This window comes from Schistocerca piceifrons, chromosome 2 (assembly GCF_021461385.2).
Source record: "Schistocerca piceifrons isolate TAMUIC-IGC-003096 chromosome 2, iqSchPice1.1, whole genome shotgun sequence".
In the NCBI taxonomy this organism is placed as follows: Eukaryota; Metazoa; Arthropoda; class Insecta; order Orthoptera; family Acrididae; genus Schistocerca; species Schistocerca piceifrons.
The window spans coordinates 496001716-496013409 of NC_060139.1; the positions used below are offsets into that span (position 1 = coordinate 496001716).

The 11694-nt window shown below is 37.2% G+C and overlaps 1 long non-coding RNA gene across 1 annotated transcript; it reads left to right on the top strand.

Moving 5' to 3' along the window:
• Positions 1–206: 206 nt before the first annotated feature.
• On the top strand, positions 207–10072 carry LOC124777675. Its single transcript, XR_007015762.1, has 3 exons — positions 207–368; positions 468–671; positions 9763–10072. It is a non-coding gene; the product is annotated as an uncharacterized LOC124777675 (long non-coding RNA).
• Positions 10073–11694: the final 1622 nt, after the last annotated feature.

An 11694-nucleotide genomic window follows, 5' to 3' on the forward strand; every position in this document is an offset into this window, starting at 1 on the left:
GCATCAACTTCTGCACACTAAGTTGCACTTCAGTAAAGCCACCCTCACACAGGACGTGTTTCTTTTCGACAAACACGTCAGACGTGCTGTCCGTTGTGGCTGCTGCACAAGCGACCTGTTACATCTGACGGATGGTGCTGCTTATTGTGATTTGCGACCACAGCGCGCTCCAGCGGCAATAGACTGCTGCATTTGGCGCGCAAATTCACAGTTTGTTTACGAAAATGGAGTGCGTAAAATACCTGCGTTAATTCTGTTAGTAATCCTTGAAGAAGAACGGAGAAAATTGCGAAGAGGTTTCTGGAATCGCCGATGGCTTGAACAGCAAATTGGTGATAGACACTCCGTATGCTGTGCAACGAACTGAGGTACGTATAGAGGTTATTCGTTAACTCCATTGAATTTCCATCACATTTTCGGTTTTAAGTAGAATATAAAGTACCGTTATAGTGTCTGACTATTTTCAGAATGCAGAGTATCCATATTATCGACGTTGTATTCACTTCTGTCATCCTTAAGCAACAGAGTTCCTGATATAGCCTTAAAGACCGAGGTTCATTTCAAAATTTAATTGGAATGGACGAAGTTTTTTTAAAGATACACACTACCATTGAAAAATATGTTTACCGACAAGATGCGAACATGAGGCAGTCTATAAAACCAAGAGCTAGGTACGTATTATTTACACAATGTTTTATAATAGCAGTGTGTAACTTGTGTTTACTGTCACCTGGAATCAGCTTACGACCGGAGGGAAAAGTACTTTGTTGGGTGTATGCAGTGAAAATACACGATTGTGTAACCAAAGAGCAGCGACCATGTGACGTTGCAGCTGACTGTATATTAAAATACGTAATGCGGAGTTAATGAACGTGGAGTTGAAATTTGTGCTGTAAGCCCAGTCAAGAGGCGGTAACATGATTGTACTACTACTGTTGGTGTTTCAAAATTTCAGACATGTCATGCCCCAGGAGCTAAACTAAGAAGCACCTGAAACAATGATAGTTATCCAATTAGTATTTTAAAGATAGATTATTTTGATGGAGCCAATATGGTAGATCTATGTTATTACCGCGAATATGGTTGTCACCATTTTGATTCAGCGCTCTAATATTTTATCCTCATATAATTAAATTCAGGGCATCCAATGAGTCACGAAAATTAAAAATCTGAATCAGAAAAAAGGACAATCGATAAAATCTTGTTGGATATCAACAGAAATAACCAAACGGCTTATTAGATATATCGTGTACAATACTTTATTTACTTAACACGCCTGATCGTGTTAAAGGATTTCTTTAAGCCATTCATGCTTTCTATACTTTAATGTTGACAAGCATAACAAAACTTGAACAAAATGGTTGGAAAACCATTTTTTGGTTTGGTTATGTCAAGTGTATCCTAGGGTCTGTAGCCAACTAGATGAACGTGAGAAAAGTTCCAAACTACTGTCAAATTGACCGGTAGAACGACCCTTACCACCCTAGGAATAAACCAGATCAATCCTCATCTTCCCAGTATCTCACATTATTGTGCAGCCATACAAAAGGGACTGCTCTATGGCTGCTTGTGGGGCTGTGTGGTAAGAATTGAGAAGATTACAGTTCCTGAGAGGAAATATTTTCGACCTCGAAATTTCACTCTATTTCACTGTCTTTAGTGCATAAATTGGGGTTTTATGTTTCTACTGATACATTTGGACACACAAATTAAGTACCGACCGTTGTGTTCTGAAGAACTTCCTGCAACAGCTCTGCCGTGTTAAAATAAATGTAGAATTTGCAAGCCATCACGGTTCTTTGTGGTCCACAGACAACTGCTACTGGTGGGGAGGGTGCGTTTTTGAGGAAGTTGGGGACGGATGACAGGCACTTACATACTGCTGCATGCTTCATATTTTACTGAAATCCGCGCTTCGGGATACTGGATTTATCACTTCCTGTAGCGAAAGTGGCTGCACGAGGAAGAGAAAAGAGAACCAATGGCTGATAATATTTCTGTATTGTCCTGTAAAAGTTCGCGCCAGTCTTGACTGCAGAGTAGCCGCCGAAACTGCCACGGCACCAAGAAATCAATGGCTTGGGGAAAGAAGAAATACCTAGACAGGTGGGCATTGCTAAAGCCACAGTATTTGCCGTCGGTACTTCTGACTCTGCAGTTTAATAGATCCACAGACAATATTATTGATAGAAACTCTAGAGAATTTTGTATAAAATTAAAAGTCTATACTCAGAGTGCAGGAGGGGCAAACGTCCCATTGCATACGCTGATGCTTCCGTATTACACGCAGATTAGTGGTTTTTCGTTTCAGTTGCATACGGTAGGCCCTACATAAAATTTTTTAACATGTTTCAGTTTTCAGCGTCTTTCGTGGCGCTTACGGGTAGAATTTTCTTCAGCGCAGTATAATGTACAACTTACATCGTTAAACAGTGTCCCTTCTTTCCGATGGACAGGAAAATAATTCCTTAATTATATCATTAAAATGTGCCAAAATCAAAACTAAATAAATAACAGAAATTTTATATTTATATTCTTTCCACTTAATTTAATAACTTTTTTACTGAAACTAGAACTCTACAATAAGCCTAGTTCTTAAACCTTTCAAGAATTAACATAAATTGAAATGAATTTTCTTGTTTTACACCTACTCAGTGGTTGGTTTTTGTTGTATTTTTTGGACTGCAGATTGTAATAACTTATGTTCATTATTGAGTAATTTTATCTTTCATTTATTAATAAAAACGCACACTTTGTTGGCTACACATATTTTTTGAAACCACAATGTTAGAAAGTACATAGTATAGTAATCATGTCTACGTTATCTTGCTTTGTAGATATTGAAGTTTGGTGAGATACATCACATACGAACATAAGTGTTACCACAGTCTAACATTTAGACTGTGGTGTTACTTCGTTAGTACATAACGCATAAATACCAGTTATTATACATTGTACGACATTTATGATTAGTGGGTCATCACTAATAAATTGCTTAGCAGAAAATGCACTGAGGGTACCGCTGAGCATGAATATGCACAATGGACAGACTGTAACAGTTGAAATGAAAATCGTACACTCTGCACTTCACTTCAAACTTTATATTTAAACATTTACTTGCCCAGCTGTAAGATTAATGTAGCACTTATGAATGTTCACACAAAGAGTACAGCAAAAACGAAGAGCCGTTATTTACGAAAAGACATTACAGCGTATCAAAATTAAATTATTCGTAAGGCTTAATGCTGTACCGCTTTTATACTGCTAGTTATAAGCGGCAAGAGCAGCAAAAGTATTGTCAAAAGGAAAAAGTCAACCATTAGGTAAAGTAATCTTTCAGATTATTCCCTGGCATCTGGTACATTATTGTTTCCTCTTCAGATATTTCGCCCGATAACCTGCTGGAATACCTGTTATCATCGTACGTATCTAAATAGGTTTGGGCTTGTCCACCAATACTTTACTTTTTTGTCCGTTCCCTCGTGTCATTGTTGTTGTTAGTCAAGAAAGAAATAAAACTGTTATAAATCGAATATATAGTGCCTGCTGCGGTGCTGGCAATACATCATCAGCAACCAGTGGCGGCGCGTGGGGTATTGCGTGCAGCAGCGCTGCGAGATACGTACGGTCGTACGAGTTTGCGCAATGCAAGCTCCGTGACGCGTCGATTCTCAGCTGCAGAGCCATCTGTTAGCGGAAGAATGAACAAAATACACGAGAACGTATTCCGCATTAGCAATGGTTTTGTTGGTACGACTACTTGTAAACTAATCTCTTTCAAATACCATTCGTATGTAGCCCTTAGGTATAGTAATAAAATAACGGGTTAATGAATTGAGAAAAATCTCGGGAGAGCGAAGTACCGAAGTGATACACATGGCTTTCGGCTGGGAGCGGCGGCGTGCTCCTGTAATCCAGCTACTTGGAAGCCAGGTGTTGTGGATGGTCTGAGGCCGGGAGCCCTGGTGCTCAGTTTCCCATGTCGATCCGGCGTCCGCACTAAGCCTGCCATCAATATGGTGACCCTTGAGGAATCTTGGGTCACCAGGTTGGCTAAGGAGGGGCGTACCGGGCCAGGGGGGAAACTCAGCAGCCTAAAGTCCCCGTGGTGGGCAGTAGTGGGACAGCGCCGGTGAGTGGGAGCTGGGTAGCAGCCCGGCCAATAAGGCGAGACCTACACCTATTTTTTTTTTTTTTTTAGTTTTTTTGGTTCCATATTTAAATTCCGATTATAAAATTTCGAAGAGAACACACATTTTTTGCTCCCTTCCCATGAGTGTTAATTAGAACTACTCTGGGCAACAGTAATGCTGTACAACACTTACACTTCCCATACTACAATCTTTCCAAACCATCCAACAGACTGCAGAGTCATTTACAAGAGTGGTACTCAGTGATGTCAAAGTTCAACCACACCCCTCCCGCATATCCCTGCCCCCACAGCTCTTTTTCCCATTAACACTCATGACTGAACAGTTCTGTATTTCATACAGGAATGCATCCACTATGCAACAAATATAGCCACTGATCATAATGATGCTGGCTTTCATGGTCAGTATTTGCATCCTTGATTATTTTTGTTTTGTTGGCTTGCTGTTATGGCATTTGATGGCATCTCTGGCATTGGAAGATGAAAAGTTAGGCAGAGAAATATGCCTTGGGGCATGGCCTTATGCCCATAAAATAAAAATCAACAAGGAAGCATAAACATTACTGGATGATTATCTGTATTAGTAAATGGGTAGCCCAGTTCCTAGAACCTAGTTCTGTTTGTAGGTTGCCTATCTAATGACTTCCAGGAGCAACAAAATTTTATTTTCAATATTTCATGTGATTATTGACTGAATTTTATAATGTAAAATGCTGTCATAATGTGCTAATTAAGAGGTGTAATCGTATATCAAGGGTTTAATACACAACGACAAGTAGGCCTACCACAGTTAGAAATTGAGTATAAGTCTTGAGGCCGCACAAACGCCCAGACAGTATTCATCCAGTATATGAGAATGAGAGCACTAGGCAACTTGCAATAAACTTTATACACTTAATTTCAAATCTTTTCTAAAATTTTTCCAACTTACAAGCTTAATACCATAAATTAACTCACTTGTAGAGGAATAAGAAGTTAGAAGCTGTTTATACATGGGAGTGCAGTTCTTTAATGAACTGGAGGTTTACTGATTCTTGTATACATCATACTTTTTGGTAAGTTTAATTTCATTGTGTGTTCTGGCAGGACTACATTCAACAGATATGTACTATAGATTATTGTAAATGTGTTCCAGGTACTTAACTCCTTTTTTTAACATCATTATACCACATTTTTTTGAGATAATTTGGATGGAATATAAGTGAAGATCTGTGTTCGGCAAAAGAATTGCTCATCATATAGAACAGGCTTTGAGCAGGAGAGAAACACAATTAACAGGAGTTTAATTAGCACAGTCTGACTACCATACACAGTTACGCCCTTTACTGAAGCCACAGTAATCATTGCTATGTTTATATACCTATCTTTTGGCCTACATCCCTCCCATATGTACTGGGGAATAGTTAAGTGGGCTTAAGACTCTGGGCTCACATTTGGCAAGCTGGAAGATGAAAAACTTGTCCCACGACTGTATAAAGATGTAAATTTTTGCTGTGATTTTCCTAAATCACTGAAGGGAAATGTGGGGATAGTTTCTTTGAAAATGACGTGGCTGTTTCCTTCCACAGTCCAAGCTTTTGCTAATTTTCTAATATCCTTGTCACTGATGAGACATTTAACTGTAATCTTCTTTCTTTTTATCTTCTTTTTCATATTGTTAGTGGTTGTCATCTCTTCTACAATACAATTCTTGCCACTGTAATAATTACTTAGCTTAACTGTTATTCTTAGCTGAGTAATGCTGCTTAAACCAATTACACTACTGTAAATACTTTTCATTTGAAACAAATTAATATTTCACAACTTAAATACCATAGAAGCAACAGCTGAAACATCTTAATGAATTGATGTACAGCAGTTCAGATACATCCAGTAAAATTCATCATGATGAAAAAAAATCATCAGACAGCTGCTTGAAATAGTTGATAACTTGAGAGAATTTCATCAGTTAAATTCATTGAGAAAGCTTGCTTACCGTATTGAGAATTTTTGCAACCATTGGCAGTTTCATTTTTGCCTGTATGACAAATAATATGATTTCAAGCGACATTAAAAGACACTTTTTCTGTACAATGACTTTTACTGGACAAATGGTTTATTTTCATTGTATCTCTTGAAATTCTAATGATTATCATGGTGATCATAAAATAAAGAAAGACTATTACTTGATGCACTGTGTGGTATGGTGATACAGCAAAGATGCTACATTTATTTATATATATATAGAGATTGTAGCATTTCTTCGTAGTCCTGTGGGTTGTATCTCAATTCTTTCTCCTTTCTTTACAGTGTGACATTTCTCATAAAGTTATTGCTCACTCATCCCAAGTATCTATAGTTGTGTATTTGGCTGTGTTCCATTTTATTCTTCAATTTTTGAATTGTAGCTTAAGATTTTGTTGAAATTTCTTCAAAATATTTCCTAGCCACTGTAGGAGAATGGAACATGGAAGGGAGGAAGAGTGGCAAGTGATATTGGTACAATGCATGACACTCTGCCTGCCATATGCAGGCTGGCATGTGGCACAGTACTAATGTGTATCTGCAAGTGAAGTTTCACATGAATAAGGTGCCAATGCAAATCTAGCTCTAACACATGTCTTACATAAATAAGGAATCAACCACTACATGCAAATCTAGCTCAGTTCTTTGAGATGACTCTAACCAGTTACAAACAGTTGTCTCCTGACTTTCGTTAATTTTTTTATATTGCTTTTGAAGAAATAGAAAACCAGTTTAGTGTAAACTGCACATGATGGTGTATATGTTTTCATTTAATTTTATGAACCTTTACATCGAAATAATAACTATTAATCTGTGCTCCTGCCTCACATCATATTAATGTATCTCGGTTGGTTCACATAACAGATATGTAAGAATATCGCAGAACATTAATTGTTTATCAGTCCAGTAATGCAAAAGAACTCATGTTGCAACTGGCTCTAGGATATTGCTCAAGTGTGTGGGACCCATACTAGATAGGACTAACAGGGGATATTGAAAATATACAAAGAAGGGCAGCACAAATGGTCACAGGTTTGTTTAATCCATGGGAGAGTGTCAAAGAGATACTGAAGGAACTGAACTGGCAGACTCTCGAAGACAGATGTAAACTATCCTGAGAAAGTCTGCCGACAAAGTTTCAAGAACCGGCTTTAAATGATTGCTCTAAGGATATACTACAACCACCTACATATCGCTCATGTAGGGATAATGAGGATACGATTAGAATAATTACTGCATGCACAGAGGCTTTCAAACAATCATTCTTCATCTGCTCCATATGTGAATGGAACAGGAAGAAACCCAAATAACTGGTACAATGGGACATATCCTCTGCACACACATCACTGTGGTTTGCAGAGTATAGATGTAGATGCAGGTCATATTGCAAATAAAATAGCGAGACATGACAGCTGTTGTGCATATCTCACTCAGTTCAAAAAGGTATCCGAAAATTATTTCTGCATTTACAGATAGTTATGCTAATTACATGGTAGCAAAACACAAATATTAAATGAACACTGTTGGTTGTATTTGTATTGTATTTGTATTTATTTATTTATCCTGTGGATCACATATTGTACAAAGTACACATGATATAGGACAAGTCATTTTTCTTAACAAATATCATTTAAAAAAATGTACACAAAATTGTTCATTGATGAATATAGTAACTTCACATACAGAGAATACAAACAATTTACATGGGGAACTAAGAAACATGTAGGCAATGTAGTGCTACTTTAAATTTACACAAATAATCACTGAGATTACAGAATAGTGAAAATGTCAACTGGAAACACAACAGAAGGACAATGTCATTTAAAAACTACATTAAACATGAAATTTACATCGAGATTTCACAGACAGTTAAGTTTTAATACTAATAGAATGTGTATTTGTACATTCAAAAAGCGAGTTGAAAAATTGTGGCAGTTAAATGCTTCAGTTTTCATCATAAAACCTTAAAAATATTAATGGGTTCCTTCTGTGTTGTACGGTAAAACAGTTTTTATATTTAATGGTTAAAAGCACACAGATTTCTGTGTTTCTTGTAGCATTCATTTTCTGAGTTGCTTTTCGGTGTATTATGCCATTATCACATATGTAAGAGCCACCTGGTTTTCACAAAGATGCTACTAGAATAACAACAGTTTGGGTGCTCTTCTCCTGTAAACTGAAATCTTTTCCTCAGTTAACAGTGTGAGAAGGTAGAAGTGACTTTTCAGCAGTAGTAGGGTAGGGTCTCTACACATCAGGTGACTGGAGAAACCTCAAACCTACCAAACTTGTAAGTCAAACATGATTTCTTTTAGCTTAAATCTGCACTTCCGTAGTAACCTGAATGTTCCAGAGACCATGACAAAAGTCCAGACTGCAGAAGTTGAAAGGAATCAGTGATATTTTTCTTTTCTTTCTTAGCCTATATAACTTAATTTGAAAATACAGTGATTCTATATTGAATGGGAAATAATACAGTTATCAGGAGAAAAGAACTTTCACACTATTTTGACTTGTATCATAATAAAGCAGACTTAATTCTGGATACAGAAGGATGTTGGATATGAGTTGTCGACATTCAGCAGTGACATAAAAAACGTGACAAATGCTGTAAACAATATGACAACTAAACAGGAGGTTATTGGTTTTTTTTAAAAAATAGGCTAAGGTACAGATCCGTCTTGTCGCCACAACCAGGTCTTATCATCATCACATTCATTGCCTTTGCCAACTCTCATCCAAACTGTTTCCTTCCAACCTGACAGACACCTCATGCTAAGCTACAGATCAATGTATCACCATGACCTTTTTTTGTTCCCCTGCCTTAGGTTAGATATGTTATTCATTTTGTGCAGCAGTAGTGAGGAAATTGTCATGGATGTGGATCTGTCACATGTTTCACACATTCATGCATAATACTTGTTTTTGGTTTGGTGAAAGTACAATATTATATTTAGTGAATAATAAGTTACGATAAAAGGAATGTATTGTATTATGCTCTTTTTACTTTAATGACAATATTACATTTTAATTCCTTGCCTTATGGAACAAGCAGTCAGTTCTTGTAATTAGAATTAGCTGGCTTGGGTCCTATATGTTAAGCTGTCCTTTTGGCCATTTCATTGAGATAATTAGTACTTTCATACATTACAGAGAACCTGCTTGTTTTATACTGATGAAGTCTGATTCGCTAGTGCAAACAGAAATTGGTGCACATACAGTTTTAAATTTCACAGTCATGCATTTTTGTTTAGCCAATCCTGTTAATTCAAAGCTAATTTTATCGTAAGACAACTGTAATGAACAATTACGACATAGTCTTTTCTCACTGCTCATATCACATATAAAGGGTATTACTGGCAACTGAGAACAGCACTGTAAATGTAGAATAACACTGCTCAACAAATTTCTTCAAAATTTATTTGTCATGAGATTTTTTTACCGGTTCTTAATGTTTTTGATCTGCTGATTTGATATCAGCTTTTCTCTCCGTGCTTTGGTTTTTATGCAGTTTGGACTTTTCCATTCCAGACTTTTGTGGTTAGATTAATTACTTGTATTTTGGTTATTGACAGGGTTGTGATATTGTATCTCTTTTTTTGTTTCAGATCTGATGTCATTTCATCAAGGCTACAAAGAGATGTAAAGTAACAATCATCCAGACAGTTCCTGTTACATTTGTGGATACTACACAGTTTAAACTCATAAAGCATTCTCAGGACTTCCTCTTGGTGAACAAGACGAAGGACGATTCCCTCATACTGTACGCCACAACTGTGAGGAAATGCTGCATGATTGGTCAAAAGGAAAGTGTATGGGTTTACCTTTCAGAATCTCCATGTCCCGGCGAGAACCAGTGGATCAGTCGACTGACTGCCGTTTTTTTTAAAATCATGAATGGAAAGGGAATTTGTATGAAAAACAGAAATGAAATATCAGATCCTAATATCCCCTCAGCAATCAGACCTACTGTACACTCTGGTGAACAACCACATCCACAAATTTGGGCAGTGGCGAAAACCAGGGAAAGGTGAAAAAAATGAGTTTGATGTGTATTCCTCTAATCTGTTACAGTTCTCAGCTTCTCATCAGGTGTAACCAGTCTTGAGCTGAATGGCATTGTGCATGATTTGTTTCTCTACAAATTTGCAGGTTAAGTGTTAGCCCTTAGGTTGCAAGAAAAATGTGTACTGAGTGATACTGTAAAAATGTTATGTTACTGAAAGTGAGCAGAGGTCTGTCTTTCATATTTTACAGTGGGAAATAAGTTTGTTTATTACCGTAATGCCTCTGGTCTTCTCCAGGAATTAGGGATTTTACTTTACAATACAGATGACTGACATATATTTGCAGACATTTCAAAATGCAGTCTGCACTGTGTCCGACTGCATAACAGCAGTATCTATGCACCTGTTCCAGTTAGTCATTTTGTGTATTTACGAGAGGAGCATAATGACACTGAAATACCAAGAGCACAACTGGACAATTTGCTTGGACCTCAAAATAGTTACTTTGCTGCTAGGCCTACAGAGAAGATTAACAAAGCATCCCTACTTTCTTTACATATGGGACAGTCAGGCATAAGATAGGGACTGGAAACAGGAGTTGACTGTATGTGAAACTATGAAAGCTGGTGTACCAAATGTTATTGATAGTCCAATTATCAGTGGAGAAAAAATAATTTTCTCTACACTCCATATCAAACTAGGTTTGGTTAAATAGTTTGTTTGATTAAACAGTTTGTTAAAGTGTTAGATAGAAAATGTGAGTGCTTTCAACATATAGTCATTGCTCTGCCTGCTTTTTCCCTTGAGAAGATCAAGGCAGTAGTGTTTAACAGGTCCCAGATTTGAGAACTTATCACAAAGATGAACATCAAAGAAAGGGCTGAATGGGTATCATATGTGGTGGTAATGGGAAACTTTCTCGGCAATGAAAAAGCTGCTAACTATGAAAGTCTCCATAGCTGATATGTTGTCAGCATTTCATGTCCTGGGATGCGACATGAATACCAAACTCATTTTCCTATAGTAATCTTGATAAATTCCCCAACAACTTAGGAATAAATTCCCTGACAACTTAGGAGACGTTAGTGATGAGACTTGATGGGGAGGTACATCTAGTGTTGGATGATAATGCAGTCAATAAAATTATTGTACCTGTGGAGATGTGTCCAGTATCGATCTTGGGGCATTGTTCTGGCAGATACAACTTTCTGAGGAATGCAGAAAACATACAGCCTGTATATTTGCGGGGAGATCTTACCAGTATTACACATTACCTGTCAGCCTAAATATCAGTTCCAAAATTTTCATTGTTGCATTTGATGCTGTGGTTGGATCAAATTTATTAGATAAAATTACGCTGGATGTTGATGACATTTTCATAGTCACTGCCAATGGGAAGAATATCTAGAACTGTTGGAACGAGCATCTGCAGAAATTTTTGTCTGCAGGTGCCACTGCCAATCTGTCAAAATCTAAATTTTTGGGGATGAAATTAATTTGTAGGATACACAATGGATCCTGACAAAATGAGTG